The sequence below is a fragment of the Puma concolor genome, chromosome D3 (assembly GCF_028749965.1).
Source record: "Puma concolor isolate L17-30 chromosome D3, mPumCon1.1.hap2, whole genome shotgun sequence".
NCBI lineage: Eukaryota > Metazoa > Chordata > Mammalia > Carnivora > Felidae > Puma > Puma concolor.
This window is the reverse complement of record NC_141678.1, coordinates 80,616,592-80,634,913: the sequence shown is the minus strand read 5'-3', so window position 1 is coordinate 80,634,913 and position 18,322 is coordinate 80,616,592. Positions and strand designations below refer to the sequence as shown.

The following is an 18,322-nucleotide window of genomic DNA, read 5'->3' as shown; positions in this document are numbered from 1 at the left end:
GACAGCCCAGACGCAGAACCAGCGGGGAACACGGTGTCCCCACCCTCCGTTCTGCTGGGAAGACGGCTGAGGCAAATCAAACAGGAAAAACGGCTGCATTTGCTCATAAGGAACAAGGAACATTTTGCTATTGAAGACCGGAGGTGACTGTAGTGGCTTCTCCATTTGAAGGGCACTGGCATCACTCATTTCCACGGGAAAACGAATTCCCTCCTGCTCAGTGGAGCTGGGGGGACCGAAGATTTGCTGTCCCTGGCATTTGTCGTCGCCTGAGGTGGGTGGCCTTGTGCTTAGGGGGTGTGTGGGAGCTTCTGGCTGAGCAGAGGCAGGAGCAGGCCTGGAACTGAGTAGGGGCCCAGGGGGCAGCTACATTGTCTGAGAAATTACAGAACGGAGTCAAAGGGTAGGGGCAAAGGAAGTTCAGAAATGGAGAAGTACGGCCTTGTGAAAGAACTGGCGGGGGGTGGGGGTGGCCATGATGGACAAGATGCAGATGCCGTGGAGAAAACTGCCCGGTGAGAAGTTTCCAACATGGGGGATTCACATCACTGATGTCATTTGTACCTTCTCCAGGTAATGATAATGAATATTTCTGAGGTACTTAGGCCGGGCCCGGTACACTAATTGGTTTATTTCTCAGAATGACCATTATGAAGTGGGTTCTATTAATATGCTCGTTTTGGGGGTGAGAGAGGGAAGCACAAAGGGGTTAAGTAACTTGCTCAAGATCACAAAGCCTTTAAGTGATGTGAACCCCAAGTCTGAGCCCAGGGGCCCACCGTCTTGACCACAGAGCCGCATTCATTGCCCAGGCCTGCAGTTAGGCTACCGTGTACACACGCTTTTGGGGGCAGGGGTTTTGGGCAAGGGAGGCTGACTGGGAGCCTGGCTGGGGTAGCTCAGCAGAGAGATAAGAAGGGCTCTGAGGGGCAGGCCTAGGGGGTAGGCAAGCCAGGTAAGCAGGAGTTGGCCTTGAAGCAGGGCCAGATCTCCTGAGGCTGGGATGCACAGAGACCCTGGAAAGGTCCCCAGGAGGCAGCTTGGGCCACGTGAGTTTCCTCGATGGACTTTGGGATTTTGTGTCGTGCCTGACTAGACAAATAACATTATTAGAATTAACATTTTCCAGCTCTTAGATGTTTTTAAAGATTCTACAAATGACATGTTGCATTTTTTGCGTCTTGCTTTTCAACCTTTTTTTGCGATTCATCTGTATTATTGCATGAAGTCTATATTTGTTTTCACTGTTTACAGGATCCCACAGAACCAATGCCTATGCCAGAAGTTACTTATCTATTCTATTGTTAATGGACACTTGGGTCGTTTCTACTTTGAGGCTATTTTGTGAAACGACGACCTGAGCCTGTTCGGTCATACGTCCTGGTGCCTGTCTGCACAGATCTCTGTAGGGTGTTGGGATATTGTGATTTATAATAAGAAATATATGTTTAGTCTTTATCCTGTGACCAGCACAGAGCTCAGGAAACCCTTGGGATTTCCTAAGTGGTAAGAGTAATAAAGGTGTCTTTTGGTATGTTAATGAGGTGACTTGAGAAGTCCCTAGGTCACCTAAGGATGGGGGTGGGGGGCTGGTTCCCAAGGGAACCAACCAAATGCTAAGAGGGTTGGCACTTTCAGTCCCACCCTCACCATCTTCTCCCCTCTGGGGAGGGGGAGGGGGTGGAAGTTGATTCAATCACCAATGACCAATGATTTCATCAATCATGCCTTTGTAATGAGGCCTCCATAAAAACCCAAAAGGAGAGGGTTCTGAGAGCTTCTGGGTTGGTGAACACGTGAAGGTGCTCCTGGAGAGGGCATGGAAGTTCCACACCTCTTCTCCATACCTTGCCCTATGAATTTCTTCCTTCCATCTGGCTGTTCCTGAGTGATATCCTTTTATAATAAACTGGCAATCTATGAGTAAAATGTTTCCCTGAGTTCTGTGGGCTGTTGTAGCAAATTAATGACTCCAAGGAGGGGGTCATGGAAACCACTGATTTACAGCCCATTGGTCAGAAGAACCAGGTAACATCTTGGACTTGTGGTTGGTGTTGGAAGGGAGGGGGGCAGTCTTGTGGGACTGAGCCTTTAGCCTGTGGGATCTGGTGTGGGAGATTTGCTTGGTGTGGGGGTAAAAAAAAACCCACATCAGAACTGGTGTCAGAATCACAGTTGTAGGCCTGGTAGTAAGATATCTAGGTCATAGGGGATGCATACCTCACACTTGGTCATAGAATGCCAAACTGTTCTCCAAGGTCCCTACCCCTGGTTCATTCCCACCAGCAGTGTCTGTGCCTTTGTTTCTTTGTCGACAATTGGTATTATTAGAACTGCTCAAATTTTACCAATATGCCGGGTACGTAAGCATATATCATTATGGCTTTCCTTTGCAGGTTCTTGATGAAAAATGACATTGGGTAGCTTTCCCCCTGTTTATCAACTATTTGGATTTTCTCTTTTGTGAAGAGCTTGTTGGAGTGTCTTGCTTATTTTTAAAATTTGCTCTTTTTCTTATTTTCTTACTGCCAAAAGTCCTTCATGTATTTTGAATACTATGTTGTATTTACATGTATTTCAAACATTGTCTCCCACTCTGTGGTTTTCTTTTGTCCTCTCTTTATGGTGTCTTTGGATGAAGAGAAGTCATTGAATCTACCAGTCTTTTCCTTATGGTTAGTGCCTGTTGTTTCTTCTGTATGAAATCCTTCCCGATTCCAAGGTCATGAGAATATTCTGCTTTATTATTGTTTAAAAGCGTTATCATCTCAAACATTTTTAACCAGTTATCATGTTTTCAGCCACACCTTCCTTCTTTCAGAAGCTCCAGGTGCCTGACCTTTCTGAGATTCTGAAACACCAACAGATCTGCTTCTTGGTTTCGCCCAATACCATGAAGGTTTCAACTTTCTCTGATCTGTTCTTAGTTACTGGTCATCTATCTACTTTTCAGCTTCCAAAATGTTGGTACTTTCACCTTCTTTCCCTGTTATCTTCGTCCCTATGGTTTTTTTTCTGGGTGTTTGTGCATGCATACAATTTTCCTGTCACATTAGTGGGGTCTCAGGAGAGATAGGCAATAAATGCTAGTGTTCAAATTTCCACGCTTAATCAGAAGTCACAGCAGCATTGCTAATAAAGCAGGCAAAATTGGAAACAATCTAAACATCCACCCACAGAAATAAAGTATGGTAGGTCCATGCAATGGAATAGCATGTACCATGGACAACATTGTGTTACATAGAAGCAGGCCAGTGAGGTAGTTAAGGGCATAAGACTCTGACACTCACCAGCTGTGTACCTCTCCATCCCTCAGTTTTCCCATCTGTAAAATGGGATAATTGTATGTAGAGATGTCGTGAGGATTAAGAGTTAATATATGTAAAGAAAGATGAACAACTGTAGGTATATAGTCAGAAGTACATGAAGGTGATTATTGTTAAAAAAAAAAAGGAGAGAGATTTTTTGTTACTAAGAAAAGAATGAAGTGGATTTATACCCAGAAGAATGGCAATCTCTCCAAGGTATTTTATTAAGTTTAAAAAAGCAGCAAGGTGAAAACCAGTATGTATAAGAGAAAAATAAAATACCTGTAAGAAAAACAGTGTGATCATTTTTTAAAAAGAACTAATGTGCATACATATATGTGCTGAACATTTCTAAAAGGATACTGTAGAACTGTTAAGAGAGGTTTTCTTGGAGTAGAAGGCAAAAGGGACTTTATTTAATGTCTTTTGGTACTCTTTGATTTTTTTTTCTTTTATCATGTGTTTTACTGTTATAATTAAAAACAAGCAGATTAAAATGTAGATAATTGTTTTAGCTGGAGGTTAGTTACAGTATTTCTACTTTTATGTATGTTTGAAATTTTCCAGAGTAAAAAACTTCTTAAATAAATTAAAGCAACAAGTATCTTCATCAGACATTCTGCAAAATCCAGTGTTGAATATTTGGATGGCGTGGAATAATGCCTTGAAGAAAGCTTCCTTGTCAAGCCACATAGGGACATTCCCATGGAGGCAGACAGGAGCCATATCGTAGAGAACCAGTTATTCTAGAAGAAAGCTACTGAGGTCATAGTACGATTGTAGGATAATTTTTAAAAGCTATTTTGAAAAATGTCTAGGCCCTAAAATGTTTTCTAGAGATCCTGGTGTTCAGTTTCAGGAGCCCATCAAAGACAGCCTTTTTAGGGAACCCCTAGCTTTGTCTATAGTTAACTATGGACACAATGACCTTCCATCTGAGTGAGAACACAGATTAACTTCTCAATTCCCACAGAAGGTTATTGACCCTACCATCTGCTTACTTGGTTTCCAAATTATATGCACCAACCCTTGTGCAGCAAAATATAGGATCAAGCGATGTATACTCTCACCAATAGGTTCAACTTAAACTATCGTTTACCCAGCTCATCGCGCTGGATGGGAAAGGTGGTCAACCCAGATGATTGCCTATGTAGCATGTGCGTTCCATTTATTCCTGTAAGCATTCTGAATTTCCTTTGATCAGATTAGAACATCAGAAGCCTTGATACTTGAACTAAATCTGATAAGCTCCACATTAGATTATCTAATGCTGCTATAAGAAATGGCCACATGAAGTTTATTTCTGCTCTTGCTATAAAATGATGTTCACGATACCACCCGTATAACCGCTCTGAAAACTTTATTTCGGAAATTGGAGCCCAGAAAATTTTCCTATACCACTATGGAACTGAAAAGATTTCTTCCAGTACTGAAAATCACGTAACTTAAGCATTTCTCTCCTTTTCTCAAGCTCTTGGGAAGCTTGGATCCATGGCTCAATCACGGCAGCTCTGTTAACCAGAATAATGCGCTTGTATTCTCCTTTATTTTCCATTTCTAAATTTCGTGTGCGTCTGTTATTGTCTCTCTGCATTATTTAGCAGATCTCTTCAAAAGTTTAATAGATTATATCCCACACAGGTACACATTTCTTTGGGCAACTGGGAACTTGATCTCTTTCTTCTGCCAGGATAATTAGAAATGGTTTCATGGAGACACGGCGCTTGAACCAAATCTTTGGGGATAGGAAGCTCTGACAAATTCTAGCAGAAGAAACAGTGTGATAAAGAAGTGACGGAAGGAATGCACAGCCCATGTTTGGGAAATGGTAGGATTTGCTTTGGTCAAGGCATGAGGTATAAGAGATGAATGGAAACCGAACTGAAAGATGGCTACACCATCTCAGTAGAAACTCTGTAGGAACTCACACATTAGGCATTACAGCATAAGAGAAGGATTTTTTTTTTCCCAAAATAAGGGAAACTATTGTATATATTTCAGGCAGAGCATAGATACTATCAAGACAAAGTATAAAGACCAAAGTAAAAGAACAGGACTGCCACAGCAAGGTCCCAGCTGATGTGGCTTTGAAATAGGACTAAAAGCCCCTACAGAGGGCCTGGAAAGAACACGGAAGAAGAGAGTGGCATTGAGCCTACAGGCCAGCGGCCAGGCTCTCTCCCAAATTCTGCTGCTACGGATGTTTAAGTCATTCTTTTCTTTAGGAGTCCCTTGGTCAACATAAATCAAACAATATCACACACTTAACCATGGCATTGAAATGGACTCTTGCCTGGTAATTCATGAGGGAAGGTCTTTTGTTTCTGATTTGTTTCAACAGAAGAATTCCAGCCAATAACTTCAGAAAGGATATTAAGAATTCCAGCCAATAACTTCGGAAAGTTTAATAATTACCATTTTGCCACTTTGAAATAGTGGATCTAGGCTACACTCATCGGTGAATGCTGCCAAATATCAGGCGAGCCTTTGAGGGCAGGAAAGGGTAGCATGTCCCCAAGAGAAAGAACATCTAAAGATGAAAGGCTTCCTAATGGAGTGATCAGTCTGACCCGCTGGCTGATCTAGGACAGACAGGCATTGGGAAACATGGGATTGGCAGAAATAACACACCTCGTGACAAGAAACAATAGGTAGGGTGCACCACCACCTAGGAAGAACGCTTGCCTAAAATAATTGAACCTGAATCTAATCACAACTCAAGACGTAAATATCATTTTACAGGAGAAACAGTTGGAGGAGAAACTGGTTAAATGACACCCTGAGGCAGCGACCAGCCAAATCTAAAATGTGCAAATTCTACAGGACAAATAACCCATTTTCAAACAGATCAATGGCATTATTTTAAAAAGTGTGCAACAGAATCGAATAAAAGGGGTTAAGAAACATTCAAATCGAATGCAATGTATGGATCTTCTTTGGGTCTCAACCCGAATAAACCAACCTTGAAACGACATTTTTAAGACAAAGAAGTTTGAAGAGTATGTGAAGTCAAGGAATTATGGCAAAATTTTTAGGATAGTGCCATGCTGGTTATCTTAAAAAAAAACCAAACAAAACATCCTTATCAGGTAGGGAGGCACACTGAAATATTCACCTACCGGTGAAATCACATGATGTTTGGGATTTACTTCAAAACACTCCAGAAAAAAATTCAAGGGGATAGGTGAAGTAAGATTTGTAAGATATTGATAACTATTGAAGCTGGGTGGTGAGTACATGGGGCGTTCATATATTAATCTTTTTACTTCTGTGCATGTTAGAAAATTTCTGTCTTACAGAGATGCTTATTTTAACAGACTCCTTATAGTGACTAGTTTGAAAAACATTTCTATATCTGTTTTGTAATTGATGAGAGAAAAGGGTCGTTTTCACATATGGTATGTGAATTCGGACAGATGATGAAGGGACTAAGTACATTATTTTACCTACTATAAAATGGCACTTTTCTGTACTTACGGTTTGTGGAGATCAGAGATAAATACCTTTTGTGACTCTGAGAAAGAAAAAAATTTTTGAACTAAATTATCTCCTGGCTTCCACTGCGCACATCCTTGTAAGCATCAAGGCCATAGTACCCTCCGTGAGCCAAGGGAAGACTGGCTCCTCTCCCCAGCTTATCTGATTGACAGCATAACCCAAAAGGCCTGGACCACACACAGCAACAAGCCCCATATGCCAGCGTGGATTCCTCAGGCTGAAACCCGGTCTGTTAAAAGGTTCCCGCCGGATACTGACGAGCCGACTAAAAAATGTGTTCATCTATTCAGTCTCTTGGTCAGCAAAATTGTTTTTTACGTTTATTCATTTTTGAGAGACAGAGAGAGACAAGAGCATGAGAGAGGGAGGGGCAGAGAGGGAGACACAGAATCCAAAGCAGGCTCCAGGCTCCGAGCCATCAGCACAGAGCCTGACGCGGGGCTAGAACTCACAAGCCATGAGATCATGACCTGAGCCGAAGTCGGATGCTCAACCGACTGAGCCACCCAGGCACCCCTCTTGGTCAGCAAATATAACAGAGCATTGCTTATGTGTATTTTAAGAGTGCAAGTCTTTAAACGAATAGCTTATCTCCTAACTCAGATCTCCTCCTCCTCCTCACCTCCATTATCATCACAATCATGCTTATTCTGAAATGGTCAAATGGGAGAACATTGTAGGAGACACAGCCAGTTACCTACTGTATAGGAAGAACAGGTGCCCAAAAAGAATGACAGGCAGAGTTCAGCACCGACAAAACGTTCCTGTTATCTTGAGGACAGATCCTGTTCATCCTCCGTGGTAGATGTTGGAATGTACCCAGATCCCATTTAGAAGTAAAGAACTAGATTGTCAGCTGCCGGAAATATTGCCAGCAGGTGGCCCTCAGCTGTCATCCCCCTTGAGGAATTACCTTGCCTGAAAACAGTTATTGTGCCCCAGAGAACCCCACTTCCTGGGAAGCCAATGAGTGGTTGACTCAGGAGTATAAAGGCCTTGGCCCCTCAGTGTAAGACAAATCTGAAAAGCCAGGCCAGCTTCTGAGCTCCCCATGGGGTTGGCTGAAGCCCGCCTTCTCTGGTCTAGTCCTGCTTCCTTCCTTCCTCTTCCCCAGGTGCTGATCCTGAGAATACTCCCTACCAAACTTCAGCGGCTGATCTCCATCTCAGAGTGTGCTTCCCAGAGAACCCAACCTGGGACACCTCCAATGACACCACTCTCCAGAAGAGTTAGACAGATGCCCTCAAAGGAGCCATCCTGCTGTCCCCAGCTATTGTTAGGAGATGTGAAGCCACGTCTAACTCCTGCCTCGTTCTGCCTTCTCAGGCCACTCATAAATAGGTGGCTGAGAGAAGGGAAGGAGAAATCAAGTCCCTGATACTCACTGCCCAGGAATGACCACCACGCGTCTCACAGAAAGGCGTTGGAGATGCCATTGTTGCCAACATCTCAATTAACAACATCTTCGCTGAAATTACTTTTCGGCCTAAATCACTTGGATACAAAGAATATTAAATGGTTGCCTTGCTCAAAAGTATTTATTATGGAAATAATGTTATTCCTTCTGCTACCCCCCCCCCCCCAAGGTAAACCACATACGTACTGGGGCGAGAAGAGCAGGTGTCTCCTCCCAGGACAAAGACAAGCACGGGACCAGAAGTGTCTGTCTTAAATGCCACTGGATCCATGGGTCTTGCTTCTTGTGTTCACCGCTGTGCCTGGCACAGAACCTGGCACTCGATAGGAGTGCCTTATGAAGGATTCACTTAATTCAAGAGAGAAAGAAGGAGAGATCCCATCTTTGTCATGAACCTCTTATTGGCGCCCTGACCAGGATGTCGTATATTCTAACCTGGAACCTTGAGCTCTTTGCTGGAAGCTATTCTCTGTTCCTCTTTGTCTCCCTGCTCCCTGTCAATGAGTCTGGTACACAGTAGGTGCTCCGGAAAGTATGACTTGAGTGAATGAAAGAAAGTTCTGCAGATCAAGGGTAGTGTGTAATCACCTATTGCTGGGTAACAACCAACATCAAATCTTAGCAGCTCCAATGGCCACCATTACCTGCTCACCATTCTGGGCTCAGCTGGGCAGTCCTCTGGGGGGTTACTCATGAAGCTATAGGGTCTGAGAAGGCCTCATGCAAATGTCTGGGGCTTCCAGCCAGGGAGCCTCAGCTCTCTTCCATATGACGTCTCTGGCAGACAAGGATAGACGCCCATGTAGCTGTGCTTCTGAAGCCTCTGCCTGGGTCACCTGTGCTGGTGCACATAGGCCACTGTGAGCCACTGGGAGGAGATGACCCAGGTCCTAGATGCAGGGAGGAGAGATTTATTAGAGGCCACGAATCACGTCACCTCTCATGACCTACCATGGGCACATCATCCCAGGTTTAGCCACTTGGGGCCAGAATTCTGGAAGGATTATTCTTCCAGGGGTTCCCAGGTGACTGGATCTTGGATTTAGGTATTTCAGAAGCAGTAAAACAACAACATAACAATTCGGGAATAGTCGGGCAAAACCCTGCAGAGGATCTACGTGCACACGCCCACAGTGGCAGCAGGTACAGATGGCCTGGGGTGGGAGTTGCCACAATGGTGGCCTGGACAACCTCCTCCTCTGAACTTAGCTCAGGAGTTCCATCCCCTCCTGAACCTCTAGGGGTAGCGGGCCTGGCCACCTAGATTGGCGGCTGGGGGCAACTATGCCAACAACTAGGCCTGGGGGCAGGAAGCTGTGAATGAAGGGATCAGAAGAAGAGGTGCGGGGACAGGTCTGGGAGCTGGAACCAGAAAGGTCTCAGCCATACCCTTGGCTGCTGAATTGGTCAGCCGAGGACACTGGCTGCTCTCCAACCCCCATATACCCCAGTGCTTGGCCCACCGTGTACCCTGGAACCTCAGAGCTCGGCACCCAGGTCCTCTCTCCACTCATCTTTTGGAACCCCTGACTGTCATGCTCTGAGTAATTAGTAAAATTAGTTTGCCATAATTATATCATTTCTCTTCTCATCGCCTTTAATATGGCAGAAACATTTATGCGAAGTGGGAATGTTATCAATAATCAAGTATTTATATAACATCTGCTGTGAGACAAAAACCAACTGAATTAAGATTTTCCAAGGTGAACTATTTCAATTCCTGAGACTTCCAGAACTCTCAGACCCTAGCTGGGAAGTGATTTATTTAGGAGGCATGGGGAGAGAAATGTCTGTGGCTAGTGATAAACCTTTGGGGTAGAGGTGAATGCATGTTTGCATGGGTCACAAGTTAAGGATGATTTAGGATCAGGACAGAATGACCCGGGGTTAGTTATGCAGAGATCTGTTTATTCCTGTGCAGGTTTTCAGGTTCTTTGAAGCAGTGTGGTCCACAGGAGGAAGACAAGAGGCAGGAGACACCCCCACCCCCCCACCCACCCAACGCAATCCCTCAAAGTAAGGTACATTTATAGGTGCCACATTTATAGGACTCCAACATATTTTGGGGAAAGGCAATACAACCAACAACACCAGCCTCCCCTATAGGCCACATGTCTGGGAAAATCTTTTCTTCTGTAGCAATTGGGAAGAGGGATGCTGAGAGGCTCGGAGCCCCATCTAAGATTTGGCCCAGAAGTCTCTGAAATCTTGGGGAAAAAAACTGACCCCCAATTCTGAAGCTTTAGTGGTTCTCCATTGTGCTGACTTCCAACTAGAGTCTAGAAGTCACCTTTGGAGGTGCAGTTAATTCATTTGCTTTGGGAAAAATACACTGATACCCATTATATATATGCAAACTAAGGCAAGTATCCTGTTCTGAAATAGGATGACTCAAGGTAAAGGCATTTCTTGTAATAGAAAAGTCTGTCTTCATTAATTTGCAGAGTGTTTCTGGGGGAAACGCCTTCTGGGGGAAAGTCAGGCCTGGATTCTGGGTAGGGCAAAAACGGTTTCAAGGGCCTTCCTTTGGTTGGGGTGGGGACGGGAGAGGCGGATGGCGGGTGGGAGTTGTAGGCTGTGCAATCTGGAGCCAGGCTGGAGGCTAAGGAGCAAGTTACCCTGAAGCCGCAGTGGTGTGCAGGAGCTAGCTGTGTGGACTTTCGACAAATGGCAAAACTGTCATGAATTTTGCAAGCTAGTTGGTAGGCATGGCCGTCATTAAAAATTAAATTACGGGGCCACTTGGGTGGCTCAGTCAGTTAAGCGTCCAACTCTGGATGTTGCTCAGGTCACGATCTCATGGTTTGTGAGTTTGAGCCCCGCATGAGGCTCTGCGCTTGGGATTCTCTCTCTCTTCCTCTCTCTCTGCCCCTCCCCTGCTCCTGCTCTCTCTCTCTCTCTCTCAAAATAAATAAATAAACTTTAAAAATTAAATTATGTCAACTGACATTTAATAAATGATATTAAAAACAGAGTTAACAAATACTCAAGCTCATTGCTTCTTAATTATTTTACGACATTTTCTATTACCTGTACTGTTGAGGGCTATCGTGTCAGTTGGTGGAAATTCTTTGGACGTCGCACCACTGCGCATCTCTTCCCAACTCCCCTCGATGAAATCAGCCACTGCGGCGGGGTATTTACACCACAGGAAGTACACACACTAGGAATCAAACTCGTCTAGCCGGTTGCTAAGCACTTACCGACACACTTCGTGCAGGGGACACTGTGGAGGTTCTGGGAGTCATCCGGTTTCCAACACTGCTTGCCTCTTCCGTGCTGGAAAAGTGGAATTAAGGAGCAGGCTAGTGCCAAAGCCCAGGGCAAACCAACCTGGAGGAGCCCAGCAGCCTGGGCAAGCAGGTGACAAGGTGGCAGCAGGGGACGTGTAAACGGGGTGCAGCTCAATCCAGACAGCGGCACCTCTAAGGACTTGTGCGCCACATAAGCTCAGTGCTAGCAGCTGAGTACTGCTGGCCCAGCTCCCTTCCGAGGCCCCCAAACTGAAAAGAACATATCAACATGGCTCATGGATTCTCAGAAACAGTCTCAGAAGGGAACCCGAGAAAGGGCCGAGTTTTCCCTCATCCCACAGGCAGGGGCTCCCACTGTTGTTTTCAGGGAGCGTGACAGCTGCTTAGTTGCAGAAGGCCAACTGCAGTCTTTCCTATAGGCTTTCTCAGGACCTACAGTGATCTCCTGTGCCCACGACTCTCCAAGGGGTGCCATTTGTAGCATTTCCCAAAGTTAGCTGTGCACAAAGTATCTAAGAGGCCAGGGCTCCACAAAGACAAACTTTGGAAAGCTCAAAACCAGCCACGTGGACATCATGGAAAACGACCTGGCCAGCCAGGCGTTTTCCAACCCCAGCATAGCTCAGTGATCCCGAAAAAAGGAAATGCTTATTATTTTCCCACTCATGATTGTGCTCAGGAGGAGCCCGCCCTCAGACCCCTTCCTCCTCACTCCATCCCCCAATGTATACAACGGGAAGGAATCTTTGTGCAATGATCTAATACGGAAGAACAAACAGCAGAATACTGGCAATCCCATTGGGCGGCCGGAAAACTTCAGTGAGGGCCAGGGTGGTGAAATTTAGCAAACAAAAATATAGTTATATTTTTTTAAGTATAGCTCAGTTAAATTTACATTTCAGCTAAGCAAGGAATACTTTTTAATATCTGCATGTTCCGTGCAGTATTGGGGACGTACAAATGCTAACAACATATTTGTTGTTTCCCTGAACATTTAAGTGGGCATCCTGTATTTTCCTGGGACCACAAGTGAGGGCGGGGTTTTGGGGGTCAGATCTGGTGGGACTGTGAGTTTGGCCACCTAATTGGTAACATGAGCAAGGTTAGCAACCTCTTTGACCCTCAGTTTCCCAGTGATGAGTAATTATGAGAGACAATATTTCTTTCACAGGTTGGTGGGTAGGATTTGAAAGTTCATAAATGGACTCCAGCATGAACTATTAGCACATCGTCGTTGCTTAACCACTGTTAGTTCCACTCTATCCTCACACTGTTCTCTTTTATTGGGGTTAATTGCTGAGGAAACACATAATTTTGCTGGACTCCTGAAGGTTATCATGAGTCACAGAGCCATTTTGTGAGACTTTCCCTGCCTACCTTTCAGCTTCTTTGGGGCTTTGGTAGTTCAGGGTCAGGACCTGACTGACAGTTGCCTTCTCATTATTCCCAGGATAGCCCTGTAAGTCTCAACCAACCTCAGAACCATCTAGAAGCCATTGTGAGACTAAATCGGTAGCCCCTTGTCTACCTAGTAATTGAAACATTTAACAATTCTACCATGGACAAGTAGCTAAAATCTTCACAGAAGCCTCCACGTGTGGATTTCACAAATAATGTTCAGTTGGCTTGTGAACTACTGCTGGAAAAACAGGCCCGGGAGGAAAGAAAAGTTCTGCTCACGTGGTTCTCCTCCGTGTCTTTTCCCGTCACTCTGTGGCCGACATAGCTCCGTTTTATTCTCAATTTCCCAGGCTACTGAAGGACAGCTGCAGAATCAATGCCCCAAAGATGGTGACGACTTCAAGTTGGATTTGTCCTGACGCTGGTTTATATAATTATTTTGATCACAGAGTTAATACTCCAATTATATTCCATTTGGGCTGATGCTCATTATTTAACATTCATTTGGAGTACGTATGCCTGGGTTAACTGGAAAAAAATCGGTTGTCTTGGGAAGGGAGGTGAATTCAAGGCAAATTTGGAGCAACTCAATGTTCTAAACTGCTTGTGTATAATTCTGGAAGTAGATAATCCATATGTAGCATATAGACAGCTAACTTAAAAAAAAAAAAAAAAAGCCATTTCCTGCAAGAGAAATGAGAACAGTCCAAGGTTGCCATTGTTCTAATTCTGGTTTTGGTTTTCCCCAGAGCACAGGAATCTTCGCAATCTTTTCAAAACAACGTTAAGGAAGTCGAAAGCTTCCTTTTAATGAAAATACAACCTCATTTGAATGTTTAAAAATATCCGTGGAGCATGAGATCAATTGCTATTCTACCTGCTACCTGGGTATCTAGGATGTTTGTAAGAGTTTTAATTAAATAGTGACTGGGATAAAAGCCATAATTTAAGGGTGCAGTTACCCAGAACAACACTTTATTTCATCATTAACTTCTCCGGATTGATCTAAAGTGTATCGAATCCTCGCTTTTAGGTAACAAAACAAACTCCGCCCGTCATTAGCAACTATTTTTAACTGCTTTTAGAGTCAATTCGTGGGCAAGACCATATGCTAGTGAGGATCGGAGCAAGGGGGTCTCTCATGCACGGCTGGAGTGGAAACATGTGCTTGCCAGACCGTCCAGCCTGCAAACCACGTCCACATGAAAACCTGTATGTGAAGGTTTATAGCAATGTTATTCATAATTACCCCGAACTGGAAATAACCCAAATGTGGCTCAACCGGCAAACAAATAAACTACTACATAGTAATACTGCTCAGTCGTAAAAAGGAACAAACACCTTCTACATGCAGAAACCAGCATTGTACCCAGAGAAAGAGGCCAGCCTCAAATGGCTACACACCATATGATTCCATTTATTGCCGAAAAGGCAAAGCTGCAGGGACAGAGAATTGATGAGTGGTTGCCAGGGGCTGGTGTGGGGAGGAAATGACTGACAACAAAGGATCAGGAGGGAACTTTGCGAATAACAGAAGCATTCTATGTCTTGATTGTGGCGTGGTTATATGACCACATGCATTTGTTGGAATTTATAGAACTGCAGATCTTTTTGAAAGGTAAATTTTACTGCATGTAAATAATATAGTCTCAATAAAACTGATTGAAGAACCGGGCCTTTTGTGACTTCCTAGGTATCATACTGATGTTGAACAAGCCTTTGTCAACAGCCTTGATGCCCTGTGGGCAGGGTGGGTGGGTCCTTTGCCCGTCCGAGGTCTAGCAGGTGCTGCATTACACCTGCTCTCTTCTGTCCGAGCAGGAGGCAATGCACTCAGTTGACAGGGCCCGTGGCTGAACTGCAGTGCTCTTGGAGAACAGTGGTCACCATCTGTCCCTTTTGGAAAAGGTTCTCTGTCCCATGGACGTTGTCTACTCATCGACCACACCATCCATGGATGCTGGGATGTGGGCGTGTCAAGTAACTGCTGGCTTTATATTTGTTTGCTTGGCTTTAAAGCTGTCTTAGCCATGTCATGGTGGCTGTTTCCTTATTTATAACAAATGCTGTAACAAATATGCAGTCATCGACACAGATCTAGAGGGTCCACAGCACACACGTGGTGGGGTGCCGTCACGGGCAAATGCCCATCAGCCACCACGGGGGGTTGCTCATCCTTCTAACACCCTACATGAATCTACATCTGCTCTACGTGCTAAAAGAGGATAAGCAGTATCATCCTACTCACAGAATGGGATCTTTTTTGGGACGCGGGCCCACAGACTGTAGGTTTAGGATATAAAGTATCTAATGCAGAGTGTGAGGGCTCGCTATTGAATTTGAGGAACTAAGATTATAATGAAAAGCTTTGCAGTCTTTTAAAATTATTTTCCTTACTGACTTCTTTCGTTCACAGCAGTTCAACCCTATGTACATCATTTCGCTACAGCTAAAAACGGAAGAGTTTAGAGGAAGGAAAACATACCGGATATGAACATGCCCCGCTATCTGCAAAATCATTACAATAGCGGGCAGGAACACAAGCTCTGGAGCGTGGGTGCAAAATCCACATACTAGCTTTGCGAGCTTGTGGAAGTTCATTAACCTCTCTGACCCTATTTCCTGTTCTGTAACGTTAACAATAGTCCCCTCATAGGTTTGCTGTAGTGACATAACCTGTGTGTACATTACTCAGCAGGTTGCTTCAGGCAAATGGCGGTCTTTTGCCCAGGTGCTAACGGATGTGAGGGGAGACTTGCTCTTTACTCACATTCTCTTCTTCTTCCTGCAACAGAATTGTCAGCGATTGCGGCTGTTGCCCCTTCCCTGCTGGCAGCCACAGGTGGATTTATTTACAATGGGAATTTCAGGTCAAGAACAGAGACTCAGCCTTAAATGACAGCTCGGCACCGGGACAGGATCCTAGTCAGAGCTCAGGGCCCCGGCTGTGCTGACAGGCCTGACATTTAAACTCTTGCAGGGCTTAAGGTCTGTATCGTTTGTGGTCAGGAATTATTTTCCTCCCAGATTTGTTGGGATATAATTGCTATACAACATCGTGTAAGTTTAAGGCACACAATGGCTGATTTGATACATGTATATACTGTGAAATTATTACCACAATAAGGTTAGCACTTCCATCACCTCATAAATTACTATTTTGCGTGTGTGTGTGTGTGTGTGTGTGTGTGTGTGTGGTAAAAACATGCAAGATCAACTCCCTTAGCAACTTGCAAATATTTAATACAGTATTGCTAACTATAGTCACCAAGCAGTGTATTAAACCCCCCAGAACCTACACGTCTTATAACTGGGTGTTTGTACCCTTTGACCAACATCTCCCCGTTTCCCCCACCCCCATGCCCCTGGAAAACACCATTATAGTCCCTGTCTCTGTGAGTTTGGTTTTTTAGATTCTGCATCTAAGTGAGATTGTACAGTATTTGTCTTTGTCTGTCTGACTTATTTGACTTAGCGTGATGTCCTCAAGGCCCATCCTTGTTGCAAATGGCGGGACTTCCTTCTCTTCTACGGCTGCTTCATACATCAGGAATTGTTGCTCTATCCTTCCTTTACTCTCTGAATCATAGCCAGTTCCGGCTTAATAAAAATGCCTGTTTTAAAAAGGAAGACTCACGAGGAATGCCTATCTAAATAGCCCCACTTTCCCCCCATCTTCTCCAGAGCAGAACCTTAAACTGTTGCTACTTCTTCTTATGGCTTCCAACTAGAAAATACATCTCTTTTTGAGTCATAAACAATAGCAGAATTAGGAAGAAAAAAAGGTCCTACAGTGACCTCATCCTGTTTGCGCTTGTCATCGGACCTAAGCAGTTTGGGGCTACACGTAGTTTAGGGTGCACACATGGTCCACCCTCCTCCGTCCTCTGCTGGACACATTCCTGCCACAGGTCTGACTGTCCCAGGTGGCCTTGTTTTAGGTTAGTGACCCTCCTTGGCCACAGCTGGTTGGGGTGACCCACACAGCCTATGAACGATACTCTGATTATGTTATGTTGGGCTGACCAGAGTCCATCTCTCAGAATTTGGAACTGTCATATGTAGAAACCGGATAGCTCATATACTCTAAATATACCTACACAAAGTTTATATATTACATACACACAGAAACATATCTGGCCAGTAGGTGGTGGACACTGGGAATGGAAGCCTTTGGGACCCGAAGATTGGGTAAGAGAGCAGCCGTTACACGCACCGTGCAGAGAAAAATTATGAAGGGGGACGGGGAGGAACAGGAAGGAGGAAGAACAGAAGGGCAGTATCTGGAGCTATGTCATTCCTACCCTTCCGACATTCTGGGGTTCATTTTTCCCCGCTTTCCTGAGATTCTTCTCTGAATTGATGTGACTTCACCTGACTGGGTTCCTAGTCCCCGAAACCTTTGTACAAACCACCGAAGCGGTCAGAGGCATTGCCATGGGTTTCAACTACCACCAGGCAGGGCTTAATGGTGTAAAAACCCATTTTTTAAAGACAGTGCTATGGATCCATACACGCTGCCACTGGCTGAAATGGTGAGGCAGCGTCCAAACCCGGCCCTTTGTGTCTGAGGGGGTCCTTCCTGGGGAAGATGGGGTCTGGACTTCACCGTGAATAGAAGCAATACGCCCACGGGTGCAAGAGGAACAAACAGGGTAATTTCTAGGAAGAGGCCACGTTCTAAGAGAGCAATTGGTAGAAGGTTAAGCTCTAGCAAGAAGATCTCACCATGGCACCCTCTGCAGCCAGGGGCCCTGGGGTGAGGGAGGCTCAGGAGGAAGGGGACAAGAACAGAGACAGATAGAGGAAAGGAGAAAGGGACACGGAAAGAGGAAACAGAAAAGAGGGCAGGGAAGTTGGAGAGGAATCGTGGAAGAGGATGGGGAGGGGCAGCCAGAGAGGCTCTCTGGTTCTGATACTTTCTTCTCATCAGTGACCCCCTACTCCAAGTCATGGCCTCTCCTCATCTAGATTGTCCTTGTTTTCTGATTTTTTTTTCTTTTAAAAAGAGTCACTAATACCTTCCTTGTCTATCTCACAGGAAAGAAGTCAGGTCCAGGGGAAGAACTGTGGGAAAAAAGCTGAAGTCTGAGAGAACAGCATATGCAAAGGCCCTGAGGCAGGCGGTGTGTGCACTAGAGAGAAGACCAGGGCCACTGGAGTAGAAGAGAATAGTGTGAAATGAACCAGGAAGGCGTGGGGCCATGGAGTCCACGTGAAAGACTTTGTTTGGTCCTTTGGATAGGGAGGGGTAGTAGTGGTCAACTTCACAATATCCTGATTCCTCTTTTCCCATCATCTGTCCCCCTCTGGCATGTTCCTCTTTACCACCTGCATGTGTAAATACAGCCACATCTCTTTTATTTTTCCTATTTCCTATTAATTGCTGGAACCCCATATGTCCAATCGCTCACACGTGAAGCCTCCCCCTCTAGTCCTCCAAG

General features: G+C 44.9%; 1 long non-coding RNA gene across 1 annotated transcript; it reads left to right on the top strand.

The window, feature by feature from the left end:
* The first annotated feature begins 280 nt into the window (after positions 1–280).
* On the top strand, positions 281–8,343 carry LOC112868282 (uncharacterized). Its single transcript, XR_003224271.2, has 2 exons — positions 281–573; positions 7,921–8,343. It is a non-coding gene; the product is annotated as an uncharacterized LOC112868282 (long non-coding RNA).
* Positions 8,344–18,322: the final 9,979 nt, after the last annotated feature.